Source organism: Rhinolophus hipposideros (genome assembly GCF_964194185.1).
Source record: "Rhinolophus hipposideros genome assembly, chromosome: 11".
Taxonomy (NCBI): domain Eukaryota; kingdom Metazoa; phylum Chordata; class Mammalia; order Chiroptera; family Rhinolophidae; genus Rhinolophus; species Rhinolophus hipposideros.
This window is the reverse complement of record NC_138057.1, coordinates 71,588,849-71,613,208: the sequence shown is the minus strand read 5'-3', so window position 1 is coordinate 71,613,208 and position 24,360 is coordinate 71,588,849. Positions and strand designations below refer to the sequence as shown.

Below are 24,360 nucleotides of genomic sequence, written 5' to 3'. Positions count from 1 at the left end.
AGCCACAAAGGCCCTTAGAAGATACTACTAATCATATTAATATCTAATACTATTATGATGACGGTAATTATTGAGCATTTACTAAGTTCCAGGCACTTTGTATGTATTAGCACATTTAATCCTCCAGCCTTCTTGATGAAGTAGATATTATCACCCATCTGATAGATTTCAAAATCCAGGAAAAGAAAAGATGAATTATCCAAGGTAAATCCTGGCATCAGGGTTCAAACTGAGATCCATGAAGACGCCAAAGTTTTGCTCTCAAACCCCATGACGTCCCAAACCTTTCATTGTACAGATAGGAAATGATAATCCGGGGGTTGTGGGGCGGGGGGGCACCAGGAGGCATAAGTATGTTGCCCAGTTCACATGACCAGTGAGAGGCCAAGCAGATGCTCACATGAGCACCTTCCTTCTCCACGGGAATCAGATACTTACAAATCGTCATGTAACTGTGTTCAGTTAGAGAAAAGGTGTTTCTCTTTTTGCTAAATGAGAGCGATGGAGACTTTTCTCATTGTGATTGTCCAATTTACCTGGCATCGTTGGGGACTTTTTTAAAAAAATCAGAGTCACAGTGTAGAGAGTACCTTAGAGTTTACAAAACACTTTCAGGTGCTTTCTCTCACGTGGTCCTTGCTGCAGCTTTGTGAAGCAGGAAGGTAAGATCACTCCACTTTGCAGAGGAGGAAACTAAGGCCTAAGAAGATAACAGTACTTGCCGAAGGTCTCACAGATCACTAAGTGGCAGGTCCAAACTCGGTCCTGTCTCTTGGAAGGAAACATGTTGGCTATGAGGACCTGACAATAAAGACAGGGATTTATCCTATGAATTTTAGACTCATGTTTTCAAGTTTAAAAATATTTCAAGTTTAATTAAGATTTTGACTGCCTGAGGTGATTTTTTTTTTTTTGGCTGAAATTTTTACATTGAATAAATCAATTTAGGAAGAAATGATATCTTTATAATTGCGAGTCTTCCCATCCTTCATCTTTCAGGCCACCAAGGAGAGCCTGATGATTCTCTTAATAGAGACCCATTGCATTTTTTTTGCTGAGTTTATTCCTTTACAAATTGCCTTGGTAGCTAATCTAAATAACATCTTCAGCTCTGTTATGCTTTCTTACTAATTGGTTTATATTACATTATTTTTATTTCCAGTTGGTAACTTGATAGTTGGGTTGAACATTCCTGTTGTTTCCAAGAGCTTTTCAGTTAATTCTCTTCAGTGTTCAGCATAGGATTATACTATTTGCAAATAGTATTAAAAAAAACCAAAACAACAAAACCTGCTCTCCTGATTCCACCAAAAGTGTTCTACCACATGACACTGTATTTTTCCACTACTCTGCATTTTCCAGATGACTAAATGGCTCCTTTAAGTGCCAAAATATTTAGAAATATAACTGCCTGAGCTGAAAAATCTTTCTCAAGTGAATGACAATGTGCGCAAACAGCTATGGTTTTGTCTGTACAACACATCTCTCCCCCATCTTTTGGTAGAAGCCTCTCTCTTTCTTTGAGGGAACTGCCTCTCCCATGCCCTGGCTGGACTGCCCACCACTTGATCCCATTCACATACCCCTAAAACAGGCCCCGATTCCCCTGCAGGCTGACCCAACCAATCTTCCATGAATTTGTATCTTGAGAGAAGAGACACTTGGCCAGAAGGATGTCAGAGTGGAGTCATCCAGAAGGCAGGCCCTAAGGAATGTCCATGAGCTTTGGCCTGGGGTTGCCCTGAGTTGTGTGTCTCCCTCCCAAGGCCTTTGATTCCAGGAGCTACCCAACATCCTTCCAATACCGCCTCTGCTTGCTTCTGTTACAGATGATCCAGATATCAGTGCCCAAGAGCTGGTTGCAGACAATAGACCCTATTATGGATTGAACTGTGTCCCTCCCAAAAAGATATGTTGAAATCCTAACCCCTAATACCTTCAAATGGGGCCTTATTTGAAAATAGGCTCTTTACAGAAGTAATTAAGTTAAAATGAGGTCATTAGAGTGGGCCTTAATCCAATATGACTGGTGTCCTTAAAAGGGGGAAATCTGGACACGGACACAGACACATACAAAGTGAAGACAATGTGGAGACAAAGGAGAAGGCCACGTCAGGACGGAGACTGAGTGATACGTCTACAAGCCAAGAAACTCCTGGAAGAGGCCAGAAGCTAAGAAAGACATGGAGAACAATTCCATCCCCAGTGCCCTCAGAGGAAGCGTGGTCCTGCAGACACCTTCATTTCAGAGTTCTGGCCTCCAAAATGTGAGATAACAAATTCCTGTTGTTTTAAGCCACCAAATCCGTGGTACTTTGTTATGGCAGCCCTAGAAAACTAACGCAGTCTTTCCTCTGGTCCTCTCTCTCCTGGAGAAGCTAACACTTTTGCTTGTGCCCAACCCCTCCCTGCATGTTGCTTAGTGGGTAACTCATTCCATCTGGAGCCAATAAATTGTTTGCACAGAAATATTTTACATTTACTTTTTACTTGAATTTGCTTCCCCTGTCCTTTTTGCCTCTGCCAGCACTATGCTCCACGGCTTTATGGGAAACTTTTTACCCAATCATGGTATGCCACACAGCTTTGACTCCTATTAAGGAATTCACTTCACAGCAAAAGTAACGATGGCCTAATTCCTGCAGGATTCACCGTCTGCCGAATGGGCCCCACTGGTGACCTAGGAACAGGAGGATGGCCTTCTAGAAGCTCCCAGTGTCCACTGGGACATAAATGCTTGCTCTCCTCTGGAAGTGATCCCTGCTGAGTCAGAGGCCATCCGTGAGGCTGTTGCTGTGTCTTTCTCTTTCCAGGACAGAGAGAAGGGGCAGGCACTTCAAGTAGCTTCCCACTAGCCTTTCTTACCTAAAGCAGTAGGATTTATAGCTGGTGCATGGGCACCCACAGTTAAGACAACATTTGCCAGCCTTATTGGTCACTCTGTCAAAGATGTGGAGGCATTTCCCTCCCCACTTTCCAGCTCTCAGTTGAGACACTCACTTACTTAAGTCACTGGGTTTAGGTGTTCTTCCTCTTTCTCCTCCTCCTCTTCCTTCTTCTTTTCTTCTTTTTCCTTTTGCCCCTCCTCCTCTTACTCCTCTTCCTTCTTCTTTGAAATAATGTCCTAAATGAATTAGGTTCATTAGAATGAGGACAAGAGTTATCCAAGGTCACAGAGCTGGATTTGGAGACTCAAAGTCCAAATCCATTGTTTTTTCTATCACCTTAATCCACTGAATAACAGAACTTTCTCAGATTTTAATAATAATAACAGCACTGTTGGTAAAGGTAGCAAAATTATTGAGCATTTAACATGTGCCAGACATTAGACTAAGCAGTTTATGTGAAAGAATCCTTTTCACAGATGGAAAAGTCTGAGATTCAACAAGGTGAAGTAACGCCCCAAAATACACACAAGGGCGGAATCCACTTGGGTCTTGAAGGAAACCTTGGTTTCGCCCTCATTCCAAAACCGATGCTCTTCCCCCCCCCCATGACAACTTCCTCAATAAATCAATTATCCTTGGAAAGTGTTGCTCATTGTCTAAGTTTGAAGTTATCCAAATGTTTGCATCTTATCGAGGCCAGCTGTGTGTGCAGTCAGCTAAGGAGGTAGCTGGCTTTGGGATCAGCTACATGTCTTGCTAAGGTGCTTTCTGCACTATGAGAATGGATGGTCTATCCGTTCAGCCTCTTTCCTAGGAATTTGGAATCAGAGTCCTGAGCTCGATCAAAATCTCCAAATATCGTGAGGAGCCCAGCCGTTCCATCTGTCTGGGTCTCCTTTTCCTCCTTTTTCTGATGAGGGTAAATGGTGAGCCTGGACGAGCCTATTGTGCCAGAAAGTAAAGAAACACTCAGAGTTACTGGACACACACCAAGGTACACAAGAGCTGGCTCACAGCAGTTCCCATAGGTCAAATTTGGGACAATTTAAACATCAAAATGAATATGGATGATAATTGAATAATAATAAAAAAAGAATCCATAAGTATACAATGACACTCAACCTCCCTAACTCTCAAAAAAAGAAAAAAGAATGGAGAGAGCTCTGTCATACAGAAGATTGTTTAATAAATGTAAAAGAAATTAGAAAACTTGTACTTAGCTACAAGCTATGTTCTGAGATATATGCTAAAGATTTTAGGGGTGAAGAGTCATCCTATCAACAACTTTCAAATGGTTCAGGGGAAAAAATGTGTGTGTGTGTGTACATACATGCACACAGAGATAAAACACCTATAGCAAAATTAGCGAATCTAGTTGAAGGGTGTATGAGTGTTTATTGTACTGTTCTTTCAACTTTTTCTTTTTAATCTGAATTTCTTCAACATGTAAAGCTAAGGAGAAAATGAAGGCAAAATAATGCCAATCTCCAAGAAGCCATTTAATGAGATAACATTAGTAATGTATCTGGTACATGACAGATGCTCAAAAAACATAGGTTGTATTGGGAGATAATAGTTACCTAAGATCAAATGAGTAAATCTTTGTAAAGCATCATTTATTATTCATTCAACATATAATGGACAGCACCTCATATGTGCAAGGTCTGTGCCAGGAGCTGGGGACAGAGGGAGGAGAAAGACACATTCTCTTCTTACAGGGAGCTCATAAGATAGTGGAAGAATTACAATATATGAGCTGATGATTACAGATGAGCTGATGATTACAATATAGATAAATGCCAAAAAAGGGATACTGAGACTTAGCAAAGGAGAGTGACTGATTGCATCAGGTAAAGACCAAGAACTTGGGGTCTGATGACCACTTCCTACTTGCAGTGGTATAGTAGCCAGTAGGTTGCACCTGAATTTCTGGATGTACCAACAAAAACTCCCAGGTGGATCAGGTCACCTCAGAAGCACTGAGTTCCTGGCCTCGAATGTCTGGACTGAAGCTGGGATGGACTCCTGCCTGGGATGCCAGAGCCAGAATTCTTTAGCTGGGAACGCCCTGCCTAGGCTCCAGCCACACTGGCCCTCCTTTGGTTTTTCCAGGTAATCCTGGTCTGTCCTGCTCAGGCCTTACGAGGGCTTCTTCCCTCAACTCTGACCAACGCTAATTCCCTCATCCCTCAGATCCCTTCCTCAGAGGCCTTTCCTGAATACTCCCAAGCATCCTGCTGCACTCTGGGTTTCTTTCTCTCAAAGCTCTCCTTCAATTGCAAACAATTCATTTTTGCCAAATTAACTGTTCTGTGTCCGATGTCCTCATTAGACCATGAACTTCAGGAGGGCAGAAACTGCCTCTCTCTTATTCACACTGGTCTTCCCAGCACCTTCAGGGGGTCCAACATGCATAGATGTAAAACAAACATCTTGGTGAGTCCCGGAAATCTCTGTAGGTTCTCAGAGAAAGGACAGGAAAAGGAACACACTTCTTAATATTTTTGATTATCTAATAAGCGGCTCTGTGCCAGGCAATCCACATTTATCATCTTATTGATTCATCAAAAACATTCTGAGACGTGGGTGTCATTAGCCCCGTTTTGCAAACAAGAAGATTTGAGCTGTCAGGTATCCTGTCAAACGACAAGTAAATGCCAGCAATGTCAGGATTCAAATCATGGGTGGTTAGTTTCAAAGCCTAGGCTTTTTTCCTCTTTTGAGGAAAGGTGATGGACTGACGCTCCCACCGCCCCCTTCATACCTGCACCCACATCTCGTGCTTTTCCATACAGATTTTGGCTGTATCGCCGGAAATCATAAAGATCATGGTGACAGCCATAATGTGCCTACACTGATGAAAAATGCCTTTGAACACACCACATTCACAGGCATTATCTTTTTTTAATCCTGTAATAGATCTAACAGTTGGTGAATGCCTAAGTAATTTCTGATATTTTTGTTTGTTTCAAAGAGTGGGATCTTGTGTAAATTCTTTTTTTTTGTCTTTCAAACTCATTTGTAATAGTTTGTTGTTTTTTCACCATGTAGAAGTTTTAGTCAAATTTGTTAAACTTTTATGATTTGTTTTATAAATCATAGAAGCAATTTACTCATTTTTTTTAATATTCCATTTATTCTACTTTTTTTTTTTTTACATGTAAGTGTTTGGTCCATTGGTGATGAGACAGGAATTGCGTTTTATTCTTTTTCAAATGGCCTACCTAATTATATCATCCCCATTGACTAATCCAAAGAAGAGCTTACTTCTGATGGGTTCTCATCACTCCCACTGGTTTTCAGACAAAAGCAACATTGGTGGCAGGGAGGCTTAAGTAAAGGCTGTCTTTATTTCAGGAAGAAGTCAGAAAACCCTGCGCAGGGTCCCAGGTGTGTCCCTAACTCACAGGATGCCTTGGACATGTCCCTTCCCCACTGGGCACTTTCCTCTAAGTTTACAGCTTTACTCTGGGGGGGGAAGGAGAGGTAAAGTGATCTCTGACACTGAAAATTATCCTTCTAAGAGTCCTGAAGAATTCTTGTGATAAAAAGAAATGCAAAATAAAAGAATACCATGAAATCTTTTTTCACTTATCAGACCAGCAAACACTGAAAAGATTGATGTTACTCACGGTTGGCAAAGATGGAGGAAAATAAATTTTCCTAAGCTGACTGCTGGTGGGAGAGTAAATTGATTCCACCTTTTGAAGGACAATTTGCTCACATCTACATAAAGTACACATATTCTTGGACCAAGATATTCCACTTCAAGAAATTCTGAGAAGTGGAGAATGATGTTAAGATATTCACCGAACTGTTCATCATAGAAGAAATTGGAAACAACCCAAATATCCATCAACTGAAAGATGGATAAATAACAATGATATGAAGTAGTAGTTAGGACTTTGCATTCTGGCTTCCCCACTTCTTAGTTATGTGATTTTGGGCAAGTTACTTTATCTCTTCTCATCAGTACAAATGGAATGATAATAAGATCTACATAATAGCCTTGTTGTGAGGATTAAATGACATAATACTCATCAATTACTTAAAACTGTGCATGGCACAAAGTAAGCAACCCCAAATTATTAGCTATTGTAATGACAATATATTGTAAATTGTGTACGTTTATTAAGTGTCCTTTCAGTGTCATCTTTGGGGGTTCCCTGATTCTATAGGGGCCAAAGTCTTTCACTGTCTTTGACCACCATGTTCCCCAAAAATAAGACCCAGCCGGATAATCAGCTCTAATGCGTCTTTTGGAGCAAAAATTAATACAAGAACTGGTCTTATTTTATTATAAGACCGGGTATAACATAACATAACATAACATAACATAACATAACATAACATAACATAACATAACATAACACAATACCCAGTCTTATTTTACTATAATATAAGACCCGGTCTTATATAATATAACAATATAAGACTGGGTCTTATATTAATTTTTGCTCCAAAAGACGCATTTAGAGCTGATTGTCTGGCTAGGTCTTATTTTCGGGGAAACACGGTAGGCTATTTCACAACCCTGTAAAATATAGAAAAATGATAGTAATGTAAATTATTCTTGCCCATAGACATACAAATTGATTTTGTCCTATAAATGTACAATTTAAAAGATGAGTCCAAACATCAGTTTATTGCACTAAATAACCAACTTTACATCTATTAGAAAATTTATTTCTGCATTCCTGATTGTGTGTGTATGTTAATCAGATTCTCCTTTGAACCTTTTAATATATTACTGGTTCCTTCATTAATTACTGAGTTAATAAAATCTTTGGCAAGTGTTTATTTTATATTTTCATTAAGCCACAATTTTGACATTTAAAATATTGTAACAGTGCTTCTAGTGTGATCCTATCTTCATTGTAAAGATATATGTCTTTATATTTCTTAGAGAAAGCCTAGAAGGATGAACACAAAAATATTTATGAAGGATCACTCAGGCAGGGGTAGGTAGAATATTTCCGTTGACTTTTACTCTCTTCTTCATACATTTCTATAGAGTTCAAATATTTTTATGCTGAATACCTGTTTTACGGCAAGTTGAAAAAAACAACCAACCTATTTTCCGTTTTTGAAAGACAAAACAGAAAATTCTCCTGCTGGAACCAGTCATTTGGGATGGCAGGAGAGTATTATGAGGGATCCAGTGAGAGCGGCTGCCTTATTCTACAGGGCTTTGCGGCTGGTTATTTACATGATGGGACCAACTGGAAAGCCAGGAGACCAGCTTCATTCCCAGCAGACTTGTTTTTCCTGACACAAGGCACTGGGGCATAAAACAATCATAAGTGGCAAAGCTTCAAAGTCCTCCCGTGGCCTGGCTGGAGGTGGTCAAGTCTGAGCGTTGGACCTCAGCCCTGGCTCTTTCAGACTCTTTGATCTTGAGCTGGTCAATTGATTCAGCCTCAAGCCACAGCCCACAGAATGCCAGCTCTGGAAAAGGGTTCCCTCAACCAATCCTTTCTTTCCACTGATGGGAAAATGGAAGCTGGGAGAGGGGAGGGAACCCACAGAGGTCACACAGCAAATTAGGTGTCACTCTAGCCGCAGGACCCCGGTAGCCAGAATCCCAGCCCAGTGTGCCTTCCCCTCCCTATACTGGGCTGATTGTGAAGGGCCGCAAATGCCAAGCCCAGGAGACGGGCCCCACAGAAACGGGCATGCTTGAACAGAACACGCCAGGGCCAAGGTTTAGGAAGAGGCACACTTTAGGAAGAGTTTTCACTCAAAACAGGGAGGAGCACACCCCTCCCTGTCTGGGGGCTGGGCTGGAAAAGGGGGCTATGCTTAGGACCCAACGTTCCACCAGGTCTTTAACGGAAGGCCTTGGCAAAGCTGCCAGCCATCTAATTGCACTTGAGGGGAAAACTGGCTGCTCTTTTTTTATTTAAGGGAAAACAGTGTCACGGGACTTTTGTTATGTAAAGAGAGAAGAAAATCCCCCATGAAATGGAGAAATCGAGGACAATAAGGCAGCACAAAAGAAAGGCTGCACTCCTGCTGGGTCTGGAGTATTGTGATGTTAACTGACGTTTTTTGGGGGCTGGAGCTGGGCTGGGAAGAGGTCCCTGCCAGGCAGGGAGGAGAGAGGAGACCCCTGGGGACAGAAGAGGCCAGGCCAGGCAATGGATTCTAGCGTCATGTCTGAAGTTTCTCCTAGTGCTGTTCCCCAGCCTTGAGGCTCCGAATCGCACAATTTTTGCCATTTTAATTAACAAACCACACTGTTGTTGACTTAATATTTTTTGTAAATCTATTCACTTTTCATAACTTAAATATATTTTAAAGGAACATTTACATGGCTACCTCAATGGGAAATCAACATTATTTCCATAAAAATAAATACAAAACAAAAGAATGTCATTAAATTCTAGCTAGATATTGTTGCCTGCTCTCTGTTACAAAGGGAGATTGGCACACGTTAGAGAACTTTTCAAAGGATATTAGAAACAACCTGAGGTTCCTCGATTTAATCAGAAGGAATGGAAGAGAACTGAAAATAGACTAGCTCTCACTGTGAGGTTCAGTTACCGAATGCCTTTATGTGAAACAACTTAAGTGAGGTGTGGTTCCACCACAACTATTAGCCAAACTTTGGAAAATGCTCTCCCACCTATTAGCTGAGTGACCTTGGGAAAGTTCCTCAACCTCTCTGAGCCTCTGAGTCCTTAACTGCCAAAGGGCTACGTTGACAGACCTGCCCTCTAGGCTTCTCTGAGAGGTAGTAATGATGAGGATGATAATGATAAAATTCCTTAAGCTGAACCTTCTGGTATTAGGTGTGCTTTGGGAGACTGAGTACAGAGTCTGGGTCTTTGCTTGAGTAAAGAGGAGCAGAGAGAGCAACAGCAGACAGACCAGCAGAAAAGCCGTTAGCTTCCATCAAGGTGGATTTGTGGAAAATGGAAGCAATCCCCAGATTCTCAGAACTATCAAGGAAGTGAAACTGAATAAAGATATTGGACTTCTGGTGGTCACGTAGGAAGAATGCCTGAACAATACTGGTTGAGTATTATAGTAAAGGGTGTTACATAAAAATTCAACTGAGTAAATTTTAAAAATGTATTTGGCTTTATTCAGTAATTCAAGAATGGGTCAGCATCCCACTTAGCAAATAGAAAGGAGCTACAAAGAGCTGCAGAAAAAGAAAGGTTTTTAAAGGCAGAAAGGGGGAGGGACAAGGAAGTCATAAACAAAAGAAAGGATTATTTCAGGAAAGATCACCTTCCTTTGGGGGACAAAAGGGGTCTATCAGGCGAATTACCTCACTAAAGCTGACCAGTTAATTCCAGACTGACCAGTTAAGATTACATTCCAGGGGGAGGCAGAAATTACAATTAGGGAAGGTATTAAGTCTCTGATTGGTGATGTGGGCTTAGCACAAGTGACTCCATTTTGGGCCTGCTGTCTCTCGTAGCAAGGGTAACCTCTGAATGACAATTTGAGGACCCAGGGAGATGAGTGGTATAATTATTGTCCTTCATTTTACAAAGAAAACAAGACTCCATAGTCGGTGACTGTCACAAAACTCATAGCAAACCTAAACTCCATGCCTTCATTCTTTTCAATATTTCAATAAATGTCTGAAAATGCTTGGCTATCGCTAAACTCTGGGTCTGGGCAGAGGGTGGGTGGATAGCGTATACATTCAAAAAAGAAGAATAATGAAGTAAAACAATATGGAGAATATAATCTTATTTAAGTAAAAGGAAAAACCGGAAAACTTTATTTTTATGTATGTGCACCCATATTTGTAAAGGCTTAGAAATAAATCTAGTAGCAGTGTTAACAGTTCGGTGAGATGGGGAAAAGAGGACTTTAGGTTGACCTGTATTGTTTCAGGGAATAATAACAACAAATTTCTATATGATTTGGGTTATTAAAAAAAGTTAAAGAAACAACTGTTAATGGGCTAAGTTGTATCCCACCCCCCAAATCCATATGTTGAAGTCCTAATCCCCAGTACCTCTAGAATGTGACTGTATTTGGAGATATAGGCTCTTTAAAGAGGTCAGTAAACTAAAATGAGGTCCTTAGGGTGGGCCCTAAGAATATGACTGGTGTCCTTATAGGGAGAGGAAATTTAGGACACAGACCCACGTGCACACAGAGAAGACCATGTGAAGACATCCCCCTACAAGCCCAGGAGAGAGCCCTCAGAAGAAACTAACCCTGTGATACCTTGATATCAGACTTCTTAGCCTCCAGAATTGAGATGATGAAACTGAGGCACAAGAGGTCAGATAACTTGCTGAAATTAGTCACCACTGTAGCTGGATGATGAATGCAGCAGTCTGTGTTTTTATCTGGAGCCAAAGTCCTTGCTCTAAAGGAAGGCACGTGCTTGTTGGTTAAAAAGCTTCTGATGTTTTTATTCATTCCTTCATTGACAAATGTCCTTAGGTTTCACACCTTTTTGAAGGAGGCAGCTGGGTGTAGCAGAGAGCGCACAGGCTCTCTTACTCAGAGACAGGAGCTTTGGTCTAGCCTGGACTTCAGTGACCCCATCTGTGAAATGTGGGAGCTCTACTGGCTGATCTTGATGGTCCCTTCTTGTGCCAAGAGTCTATGATTCTGGGATTCCCCAGGCTTGGGAAAAAGTTACCAATGATTAATACAGCACCTCATTTCCTAACGTCTCAGCAAATGGTAGAGCCAGGATTTTAATCTAAGTCCATCTAACTCCACAAGCTTCTCCACTTCCTCCTTGGGAAAAGAGAAGAACTGAAAAGAGATTGCGGAAATACTGCTGCAGAGCCAGCTCCGCAAGAGCAACACAAGTAGGATGGATGACCAAGGGCCGCGAGTCTGGCTATGGAGCTGGCCCGGTGTGGGCCTGTTACACCCTCTTGTGGAGGACGTCGGAACTGCTCTGCTCTGCTAACTTTGTTTTTTGATACCAGACTAGATGGAGGGATTGGGGTGAGAGTGGGAGTGGGGGAACAGGAAGTGGTTTTCTCAATAGTTTTGAAAACCAGTGACCCCAGCTACGGTCCTAAAATGGAGACTGCCTGAAGGCATTGGTCACTTCTCAGTGAAGCCCAGCTTCACTGTGTTCATTTATTGATGAAACGATTTTTTGTTTGTTTCGTTGGTTGGTTGGTTTTGTTTTTAGGTCTTGTACATATCTGTACCAGGTATAAAGCAGTGGACCCAACAAGAATGGCACCTTTCCTCCTTAGCTCAGTGTTGAGAGTGGGGTGGGGGTCAGACAGGTTTAATGTCTGACCCAGACATTAAATAAAACCCAGAATAAATAATAGGCAGGAAAAATTTCTTCTTCCTTCACACTTGCTTTGTTCCTTAGCTTTCTCTCTGGTATCTAGAAGAGAAAGGATCTTTGGCAAGATCAAAGAATGAGAAATAAAGACTTTGAAGCATATGAATTCCTAAAATGATGTCTATCTGCTCTTAAAAGTTCATTTGCCTGGCAGATGCTGTGCTCTGGGGATTCTAAAATAATAAAATCCTCATTTGAGAGGCAACCAACAGAATTGGAGAACATATTTGCAAACCATGCTTCCGATAAGAGTCTAATATCCAAAATATATAAAGAACTCATACAACTCAACAACAAAAAGAGAAACAATCAAGTTAAAAAATGAGCAGAGAACCTGAATAGACATTTCTCTAAAGAGGACATACAAATGTCCAATAGATATATGAAAAAATGCTCAACATCACTAATCATCAGAGAAATGCAAATAAAAGCCACAATGAGATATCACCTCACCCCAGTCAGAATGGCTATCATCAACAAGACAAATAGTCAAAAGTGTAGGAGAGGCTGTGGAGAAAAAGGAACCCTCATACACTGTTGGTGGGAATGCAGACTGGTGCAGCCGTTATGGAAGGCAGTGTGGAATAGAATTACGTTCCTCAAAAAATTACTAATAGAATTACCATATGACCCAGCAATATCTCTCCTGGGTATCTACCCCCAAAATCTGAAAACATTTATCCATAAAGACGTATGTGCTCCAATGATCATTGCAGCTTTATTTATGGTGGCCAAGACCTGGAAACAATCAAAGTGTCCTTCGATAGATGAATGGATAAAGAAGTTGTGGTACACACAGTGGAATACTATTCTGCCATAAAAAAGATGAAATAGTGCCATTTGTGACAACATCGTTGGATCTTGAGATTATTATGCTAAGCAAAATAAGTCAGACAGAAAAAGTTGAGAACCATATGATTTCACTGATATTTGGGATACAAAACTGAAAGCAACAAAGGAACAAGACAAACAAAGAAACAAAAACTCATAGACACAGACAATAGTTTAGTGGTTACCAGAGGGTAAAGAGGGGTGGTGGGTGGTAGATGAGGGTAAATGGGATCAAATATATGGTGATGGAAAGAGAACTGACTCTGGATGGTGAACACACAATGTGATATATAGATGATGTGTTACAGAATTGTACACCTGAAACCTATGCAACTTTACTAATCGTTGTCACCCCAATACATTTAAAAAAAAAATAGGCTGGCCTGGTGGCTCAGGCTGTTAGAGCTCCATGCTCCTAACTCTGAAAGCTGCCAGTTCGATTCCCACATGGGCCAGTGGGCTCTCAACCACAAGGCTGCTGATTCAACTCCTCGAGTCCCGCAAGGGATGGTGGGCAGCGACTCCTGCAACTAAGATTGAACATGGCACCTTGAGCTGAGCTGCCACTGAGCTCCTGGATGGCTCAGTTGGTTAGAGCGCATTCTCTTAACCACAAGGTTGCTGGTTCGACTCCCACAAGGGATGGTGGGCTGCGCCCCCTGCAACTAGCAACGGCAACTGGACCTGGAGCTGAGTGCGCCCTCCACAACTAAGACTGAAAGGACAACAACTTGTCTTAGAGAAAAGGCCTGGAAGTACACACTGTTCCCCAATAAAGTCCTGTTCCCCTTCCCCAATAAAAAATCTTAAAAAAGTATTGAGACACCATGAAGAAGGGGATAGGGGATAGCTCCTGAGGGGGGAGTAGAGTTTTGCCCCTCCAAAATACGCCTTTATGGGGATACTGATTATTTTAAACTGGTTACTTTTAAAAAACAAAGACTCGGGGGGGAAAAAGCCTTTGACCTTCTCCCTAACTGCCCAAAAGAATATACATTGAGCACCTGCTCCAGGAAGGGAGCTATCATCCTAGATAACTACAGTTTAAGGTGAGCCAGGAGTGATAGACGGGGAGGAACCCCGCAAAGCCCCTTTGCTCAAAGTCCTCTCTGTGTCCCATTGGTAAAGATGGCCCAGCAGACATTTGTTTACCAAATATTTGCTTCTCTATCTTCAAGTGAATTGCCTTCCTCCCCTTTGAAGTCCCAAATCACTACCTCACCCGCTTTCTCCTTAGTCAAGATGGGATATAAGCCTCAACTGCCATATTCTTATGGAACCTCCACGTGTACATATATGTAATTAAATTTGGTTATTTTCTCCTGTTAATCCTGTTGATCTCATATCAATTTGATTATTACACTAGACAGAAGAGGGGAAAAAAGGGGAAATTCTCCCCTCTCCCACAGCCTTCACCCCATTGTGAAACCAGGGCAATGTCTAGAATCAAACTTGAAGGCTGCAGGGGCCTCCAGGAGGGAGCTCACACCCTGGCAGGGAGAGCAGAGGGGTGGAAATAAGGGGTGGGGTCTTCAGTGCAGTGGAATTTTTACATACGTTTTGAACCTTCACAACAATCCAATAAACTAAGGGCTACCATACCTATTTTACAGATGAGACATCTGTCTATTGACCCTTCCTTGTCTGCCAATATAAGGGCCTGAGCAGAAAAACAGGCCATGGAGGAGATGCAGCGGATAGCAGCGAGACGCCCAAAGCCAGGTGTAGCCATTGGTCAGTGATGCGCTGCTGGTCAGTGAATCACTGAGGAGTGAATGCCCTGTTACCTGCGATGTGTGACCACCTGCTTCTACCTCCCCTATGTCCATCTCTCTTATTCTACTTCCATCCAGAGCCAAGCACCTACCTGGGCTTTGGAATACACAGAACCTGAGACATCTGGCCCGCCCATGTTACTGGACGTGACAGATACACCTGGGGGAGGAGGAAACAGACAGGAGGGTTCACTCTGCCAGCTGCCTGACTCCTGTCTCTGCACAGCCTCTCCTGGGTGGATCTCAAAGCTTTCTCATAAGAGAACACACAACATCAAAGATGGCAGAAATTCCCTTATCCTGCTGATTTTACAGTTTTTAAACAAAAGTTCCATCCATGAAACCCTTCAAAAAATTAACTGCTCTGTGTTTTTTTGGGGGGTGGGGAGAAGGGACTTGGGAAGGGATTAAGTGGGGATAGAACCTACTTGAACCTCTTTGGCAGACTCTGAGGCCCCTCAGTCTAAGAAACTTTGGCCTGGATTGCTCTTTGAGATCACCTAACCTCTGCACATTACAGGTTGGAAAAATAAGGTCCAGAGAGGGGAAGCCACCTACCAAAGTCTCAGCAAGTTTCAGCTGAGTTAAGTCAAGCCCTCATTCTCAATTCAGGGCTTTATTTACCCCACTCCATCCCATCCTCATCTTCAATTAATTAGCAACATTTATACCAGGAAGCATTTGTTTGAAATATCAGGCCCTCAAAATGCCATCAGCTAGCTACTTACACAGTATCGTGTGAGCCAAATCACTCAAGGGTTGAAGACATTGTAAGACTGACTTTTTAAATATTAGCTAGTCTATTTTATTTAGAACATCGTTTTTTATTTTTAAATTACCAGTTGCAACCCAAAAGTAACAGCCCTGGGTATGAGTCCTAACTATCACTCTCTACCTATGTGATCTTGAGCAAGCAATTTCACCTCTTGTTCTCACATCTTTGAAATGGAATTAACGAGCTTCCCAGTCGTGCAGTGTGGTTGTGGGGACTGAGTGAAATAAAATGCTGAACATCATAATGCGTTATGTACTAATAAGCCGGACAAATCCTTCCTGTGGGCAGAGAGAGGGCTAGGTACTCTATAAAAAGCTTTACTATCTCTCCTGATAGACTACTACTAGTAATGAGACCCCCTCATGGGAGGGTGGTACTTTACAGTTTACAAACTACATTTGTATCTGTGGTCTCATCCAAATTCTTACCCCTTCTGTGAGTTTCACTGGACAAGTACTGCTAGCTCCATTTCACAGAGGACAAAGCTGAGGCTCAGAGAAGGCCGAGGATCAGTCAGCTAATAAACAGCTCTCAGTGGCTGACTATCCCTCCGTCACTTCAGTGTGTCTGGATGGGGAGGGAGTCCACTGCGGTAGATTGGATTACACTTCACCTATGTTCACCTCCCCAGAGGAGAGTTATATACCTCGACTCTGTCAACCTGAGGCTGTAAGACTTGCTTTGATCAAGGAAATATGAGAAGTGATGTATGTCACTTTGGAACAGCTTGAAGACTCAGCATGTTGTTCACCATGTCTCTTCTCCTGCTATAAAATCTGGTAATTTTCCACACAGAGACAGAAAGAGTACTCCATCAGCCTGGGTCCTGGAGTAAGGATGACGTGGAACGGGGATTCAGCTGACCCATCATGGACACTGGGGTGAGCAAGAAGTAAACCTTTGTGGTTGTAAGCCACTGAGATTTTCGGGTCATTTGTCATACAACAAAACTTAGCCTCTCCTAATATATCTAGGAAAGGATATATCCTTTCCAGGGAACAGGGGGTTGATGTCAGACTGCTGGTCTATCGGTGTGTGTGTGTGTGTGTGTGTGTGTGTGTGTGTGTGTGTGTGTGGTGGCACAGTGGGTATGGGAAAGGAAAGGCCCAGCTCAGTTTACCCTCGACCATACTCCAGCCAATCTTTCAAACCAGCTCAGCCCGCAGAAGCCCGTTTCCTGTTCTTCCCCTCTTCTCCCTCTCTCCCCAATTGTTTTTATTATTCTGTAGAAACCCTTCTGATCTGTTGAATTCCATGATAGCAGATAAAGGTTTTTTCTTTCCCAATTAATATGGAGAAACTGCTTCAGGAGCTATTGATTGGCTCTCAGAAATAATATTCACAGCTACTGCTTCCCGGGGGCTTTTTCACTATCAGGCCCTCTGCTAAGAGCTTTCTACGTTTTCACCTCATTTTCTCTTCACAACTACCTGAGGAATTAGGTACTATTATTTCCTCATTTTAGAGGCAAGGAAACAAGAATTAGAGACCTTACAGAACTTATCCAAAACCACATGGCTATTAGTTAGAGGCAAGGCTGGGTCTCAAGTCCAATTATAATGTTGGGTAATTTCTGACTTGTCAACTTGGGTCCTTCTTGTATTTGTGGACTGCATTCCAGTTGTTTCCTCTGCTATTTCTAAGCCTCACTCTTTGCTTGCTATGGATGGGAGAGAGGAATCCCTTTTTCCTAGTTCTTGTTTCAAAGGGAAAGGTGTTTTTTGCTTATTTCTTTGTTTTCTGAACACATTCTGGGTAGAGGAAGGACGGATCTGTTGGGTAGGTTTGAGAATACCTGGTCATGCTCAACTCAGCACCGTCTTTCTTACAGGGAGAGAGCTGCTCCTGGGGCTCCACCCCCCCACAGCAGGGCGCCTGCCCTAGTCTGCACCCTGGCTCTGGGATTCACCATTAGCTACCAGACTAAAAGCCTCTTCTCCAACATGACTTACATCAGTATTATACTATAACTCACCCATTCCCTCTCTTTTTCCCTCCCTCCCTCCATCTACCAAGGTTATTTGGTTACAAGCAATCCAGTTCTGAATATTTTAAGAAAACAAAAGAGGAGGTATTGGAATAACACCAAAATGACTCAGTCTCTAAGAGCTAAAAAGATTGTTATGGTTGAATCATGTCCCCCCAAATTCATACACTGAATTATTAACCCCCAGTACCTCAGAATGTGACCTTACTTGGAAAGAGGATTATTGCAGGTATTACTAGTTAAGCTAAGAGGAAGTAGTCCGGTGGGCCCCTAATCTGATTGGTGTCCTTATGGAAAGGGGACATTTAACACAGAGACAGTCACGCATAGAGAAAATACAGTATGAAGAGACACAGGGAGAGGGTGGCCATCTACAAGCCAAGGCGAGAGGCCTAGAACAGACCCTCCCCTCACAGCCCTTAGGAGGAACTAGCCCTGTTGACTCCTTGAGCTTGGACTTGTAGCCTCTTGAACTGTGAGGTAATGCATTTCTGTTGCTTAAGCTACCCAATTTGTGATACTTTGTGATGGCAGCCCTAGCAAACCAATACAAGGATACATATAAGAATTAGCAAAACCAAAACAAACCAACCAACAAAAAAAAACCCACAAAGGAAACGGGGCAATTCCAGGGACTTCAGCAGTTAGATATGTGTGATCTTTTAATAATACAGGTGATCTTTTGGCCTCTCTTTGCTTCTTTTTGTTTTATTCATCAACTTGTTCAGAACTCAGGCAAGGCAAATCGGATGCTATTTACTCAGAGTCTCCAGAGAGCCCAAAATGGGCTCCTGAGGAACTACACTGGTGGGAAAGCTTCATGGTCTACTGCTGGTTCCAGTCCTCGCCTTGGTGGCTTCAGAGTGTAACTCTAGTTTCACTTGGTCTTCAAGCTCTAGTGCCTGCCCCCTCTTAAGCAAAGAATGGTGGTATGGCAGAAATGGTTAGTTGTTTCTCAATATCAATTTGTTTCTTCCTCTATGAATAATAATATTTCCCAGAATAAAGACTAAATTTCCCAGCCTCCCTTGCAGCTAGGTGTGCCCATGACTCACCAATTGGATATGAGCAAAGGTGATGAGCACAACTTTTAGATCATACATTAAAAGGAAGGCACATGCCATCAGTTTCTTTTTCTCCTTTCTGCTGGCTGTAATGGGACATGATGGTGGCAGCTGGAGTAAGTATTTTGAACCATGAGATGGAAATTATGTATTTGGGTGGTAGTGCAACAACCAAGAAAGAGCTTAAAAATTGCTACCTTCAAGCTGCCATTCCAGCTCTTGACTACTTAACCAAACTTCTGTGTGAGAGAAGAGTAAACTTCTAACTTGAGAAAGATGTTATCATTTTTGGGTCTCTTAGTTACAGCATCTGAACCCATGTATCTTAACCAACTCAAGTAGCGACCCAAGAAGTTGCTTCCTAATTTCGGGGAGGGGTGTGGAACTCTGGCAGAGGCCTAATTATGCACCTGTTTGTATGAGGGAATCAGTGAATGGGGAAGAATAGAAGAATTGGGCATCTGTTGAATGCTTAGACTATTCCAGATACTGTGCCCAGTACTTTCCATTACACTTTCTTAGTTAATCTAAACAACAATTCTTTGGTGGTAGATCTATTGTCCCATTATGTAATTGGGGCTCAGAGAAGTTAAGTGATTTGACTAAGGTCACACAGCTAATGAAAAGTTGTGCTAGAAATGGAGCTAAGTTCAGTGTGCTCTCAAAACCATATTCTTTCCTCAATAGCAAACCATTCACTCATTGTCCCCTCCCACCAAGTATATAATACAACACAATAAAATCTTGTCCCTGTTGGAAGAAAACCCTCCATGAGTCTCTTGTGTTTTTGCACATCTTGCAAGCAGAAGCACTGACTGTCACTTGTCCTAGACTATCTTTTCAAGGGTGTTTGTAGAGCAAACAGCCTTTGAAGATAGTTTCCCTCCAGAGCAAAGGACAGATGCTTATTCTGTACTATAAAAGATTTGGTTTCCCTAAGTTCAGGGTTCCTCTCCTGTAACACACTGTGTTCAGACACCCAGGAACCGATCTAAAGATGCTAATGCTCGTGCTGCATGTAATGATGTGAATAATGAAGTCCTTTGTCTCTGACCTAGGAAGTCTCATGCTTTCTGCCTGTATCCATGACACTGCAGTAGGCTGTTAGCTTGCAACTAGGGTAAGATTTCAGGTTTTGGCAGCACCTGCCATATTTTGTGCCATGTTGGGCATCACTATATTTCATACAGCTGTGTCACACCACACATGCTTTCAACTTACATTATTTCAACTAAACGTACAAGGTCAAAAAAGCAATAAAGAAAATATAAATACTTCTCTGCTCTCCCTTAGTCTAAATCACTATATGCCTTGGAATCGGCATGTGATGAAAGAATTAAATCTGCTATTTTCTTAGATCTTAGTTTTCACGTAGATATTATGGCGTGGTCATTTTGCCACACGGAGAGTGATTCTTAAGTTCAAAGATGTATATTTTTCATGCAAGATGGTCTTTAAATCTAAATCACCTACTTCTTCCGGTGGTCAACCAAAGAGACAGCTACCATATCCAACAATGAAGGAAAACTCAGTCTCCAGTGCAGAGCTCTCCTGAAAAATTTTCAAGTACACTTTTCACCTTATGTGATTTTTGTTGTTCTTGTTATGGATTAACTTTAGAAGCTCTGACTCCAGGGGATTACATTACGGGGGAAGGGGATCAGTATAAGGTATATAGGTATGGGGGGAAGAGAACTATTTTCATGGTCATGAAATTTCTTTTATAATTGAATATAGCATATACATATCCTTACATTTATACATCACTTTTTACTTTAGTATTGTGTATTTGAATCCTTTTTCATATCCAGAGACTAAAGAGTTCCAAGCACTTGATTTTGTGTTCTGGGTCAGCCTGCTAAATTTTGAAGTATACCAATTGCCATTTCTTTTTTTTTTTTTAGATTTTATTGGGGAAGGGGAACAGGACTTTATTGGGGGAACAGTGTGTACTTCCAGGACTTTTTTCCAAGTCAAGCTGTTGTACTTTCAGTCTTAGTTGTGGAGGGCGCACTCAGCTCCAGGTCCAGTTGCTGTTGCTAGTTGCAGGGGGCACAGCCCACCATCCCTTGCAGGAGTCAAACCGGCAACCTTGTGGTTGAGAGGATGTGCTCCAACCAACTGAGCCATCCGGGAGCTCAGTGGCAGCTCAGCTCAAGGTGCCCTGTTCAATCTTATTTGCCGGGGGCACTGCCCACCATCCCTTGCGGGATTCGAGGAATTGAACTGGCAACCTTGTGGTTGAGAGCCCACTGGCCCATGTGGGAATCAAACTGGCAGCCTTCGGAGTTAGGAGCATGGAATTCTAACCGCCTAAGCCACTGGCCCGGCCCTGCCATTTATTTTTTGATTAAACTAATATTTTTAATTATTTGTTTTCACTTAATTGAATTATGTATCACTGCAAGTTAATCAATTACATTTAAAATATATTAGTTTTTTTTTTTTAAAATTAGGTAGCACATGCACATGGTAGTAAATTTCAGAGTATAGATTATATTGGTTCTGCTCCATCTTCAATATTACCTTAGAAATTGGGACACCAATATTTTGATATCTGGTTCTGGATTGGTGGCAAATCAAAAATCACTACACAGAAAGGGGTGAGCATAGAGACAGAGGAAAAAAAATCTACAGTCCAAGATAAGCCTCTAAACCAAAATTCTAAAACATACGAGGAAAATTAACAAATAAGATTAACCCTACACAACCAATAAAGAGATGAATTAATTTGATGTAAATAAACACAACAGAGAGATCTGAAAATGACTTAATTGCTTAGGTTCTGGAAAAAGATAAAGAATAGAATAACATCTATTGTTACCAAAGAACTTATAAAAATATATACAGGTAGAAATGAAACAAGAACAGGTAGATACGACAAAAAATCAGTACCTGGAGTGATCTCACGCATCTCTCTTAGGAATGGGTGACCCCTCACACATTTGCTGTATCTTCCAGCGGAGGGCCAGCTTGAACGTCTCTGTTGTTCTCCAATCTAGGACTGGGAAGTCAAGGAGTGTGTGAACATTGTGGGTGGGGGCAGTTTTAGTCCCTTTCCATCTAGAGCCCTCCACCATGACATCCAAAGCCTCCTGCTACGTGGTCTCTCTCCGTTTGTGTTTTCCTTTGCTTAGGAAGCAGTGGGGCAGAGCACATCAGTAAGCCTGCTGCCCAAACATGTGTGTGGGGGGGTTGCCAGTCTCCTCTGCCTGCAGGCACACCTAACGTTCACTAGTGAATCTCATGGAGGGGGAGGAAGGCATGTGATTTTCACGGAGGGAGAGGAAGGGTTCTTTTCAGAATACTGCATTTTCCTAAAGGCTAACTTCCCTCCCTACTCTCCATTCTTTCTTTCCACTATTTAGTGGTGACGTTTGTCTGTGAGGAGAGGGGTGGGAATGGGGAATAAGTGGGGTTGCTGTAAGGGCTGGTAGAAGAACAATGAAGGCTCTTCAAATGCCCCGCTGGAATATAGATAGTTCCAACCATTGGCATTTTTTTTTAATTAAAGTTTATTGGGCCGGCCCGGTGGCTCAGGCAGTTAGAGCTACATGCTCCTAACTCCGAAGGCTGCCGGTTCGATTCCCACATGGGCCAGTGGGCTCTCAACCACAAGGTTGCTAGTTCAATTCCTTGAGTCCCACAAGGGATGGTGGGCTGCGCCCCCTGCAACTAAGATTGAACACGGCACCTTGAGCTAAGCTGCCACTGAGCTCCCAGATGGCTCAGTTGGTTGGAGCGCATCCTCTCAACCACAAGGTTGCCGGTTCGACTCCCGCAAGGGATGGTGGGCTGTGCCCCTGCAACTAGCAACAGCAACTGGACCTGGAGCTGAGCTGCGCCCTCCACAACTAAGACTGAAAGGACAACAACTTGAAGCTGAACGGCACCCTCCACAACTAAGATTGAGACTTGACCTGGAAAAAAGTCCTGGAAGTACACACTGTTTCCCTTCCCCAATTAAAAAAAAAAAAAAAAATATATATATATATATATATATATAATAAAATTAAATTAAAGTTTAAAGTTTATTGGGGTGACAATTGTTAGTAAAGTTAAATAGATTTCAGGTGTACAATTCTGTATTACATCATCTATAAATCCCATTGTGTGTTCACCACCCAGAGTCAGTTCTCCTTCCATCACCATATATTTGATCCCCTTTACCCTCACCTACCACCTCCCTCCCCCCAGCAATTCTTTAAATGTAGAATGTGGGCTTCTATGGACTTTTTGGTTCAGATTTGGGCCTCAGCAGCAGTTTCAGTACAACAGGAAAAATGCCTCTCAATGTCTAGTGACAGAAGCATATATGTCTATTTCTCCTTCCTTTTATATCTTAAGAAACGTTAGCATACCGTTTAGTTTTCTGAATCTTTTTTTTTCCACCTGAGGTATTTCTTAGAGATTGTCCTATATACATGTGCTTAATACTTTGAAATTGCTGCATATTATCACAGTATGTACTAAAATTTATAACAGCCATCTAGTGATAGTTTGTCTCTAGTCTTTTGCTATGACAAACAGTGCTGCAATGAATATTTTGTATATACATCTCCTTTCACATAAATAGCTTTTTAAAAAACGTTACTTAGAACTACCCTGACAGACGTTTCGCAGGAAAGACAGTCCTTTTTTATGCTGCAATTGGTCAATCACAGTTTCTTCTAACTGAAAATTCTGTGGCTTATCACAAGAATTGACCATTTCTACTTTAACTGCATTGCTTAGCATGTGACAGGCACTCTGCATTTACAACAACGTTTCTCTTCAATGCTGCATCAAAGTGTAATGTCTTTGACAGACGTAAGCAACAATTAGGGATCTACATTTAAGCTGTTACAAGTGCAAATAAGGGATGAAGTACCATGTTTCCCTGAAAATAAGACCTAACCGGAAAATAAGCCCTAGTATGATTTTTCAGGATGACATCCCCTGAACATAAACCCTAATGCGTCTTTTGGAGCAAAAGTTAATATAAGACCCGGTCGTATTTTCGGGGAAACACGGTGTGGAGTGGTGCTTAGGAATTGGGGTTCTGAAGTCACAGATGCTTGAGTTCAAGTCCCATCACTGCCAATCTTTGTCTATATGACTTTAGACGTGTATGACACTCAGTTCTCTCATTCATAAAATAGAGCGAATGTAGTACTGACTTCATGGGGGTGTTGTAGGGATTAAATAAGAAAATATTCACTATTCTTAGGATACTTCCTGGCACATAGTAAGTGTTCAATAAGCATCAGCTATGCATTCAGGGAAAAATGGATACACAGAAACTTTCTAGCCAGGCCTAAGTTCATAGCTGGACAAGTAACAGCAATTAATTCACAGCTTTCTCTATTTGGCATAGGCAAATTTCTTGATTTCAGAGATGTTAAATTGTGACCACAAACTATACTTGTTAGAATTAAAGAATATAGGAATAAAAGCATAGACCTATAGGGATGGAAGGGATTTCAATATTACTTTATATTATCTTGTGATAACCATTCCATGTATTAAATCCTTGTATGTCAAGCATTCTGCATATATTATCTCATTTAATTTTACAAGGACCCATGGGAGATAGATATCATCATTCTTCTTTTGCAGAAGTGACTGAGGATCTGAGAAATCAAGTGACATGTCCAGTGGCAACGTATCATTACTGTTTCCCCCAAAATAAGACCTAGCCAGACCATCAGCTTTAATGCGTCTTTTGGAGAAAAAATTAATATAAGACCCACTCTTATATTATAT

General features: G+C 41.8%; 1 protein-coding gene across 2 annotated transcripts in view; it reads right to left on the bottom strand.

Annotated features, from left to right (window-relative positions):
• Nucleotides 1-24,360, bottom strand: part of GSN (gelsolin) — a 100,039-nt gene that overhangs the window by 73,011 nt on the left and 2,668 nt on the right. The window contains exons 2-3 of one of the 2 annotated variants that reach the window (XM_081065662.1): nucleotides 21,511-21,619; nucleotides 3,005-3,124 (exon numbers count right to left, since the gene is read on the bottom strand). The gene's annotated coding sequence lies outside the window, so the exon portion shown is untranslated. The remainder of the gene's footprint in view (nucleotides 1-3,004; nucleotides 3,125-21,510; nucleotides 21,620-24,360) is intronic. The other variant, XM_081065660.1, reaches the window with a different exon arrangement.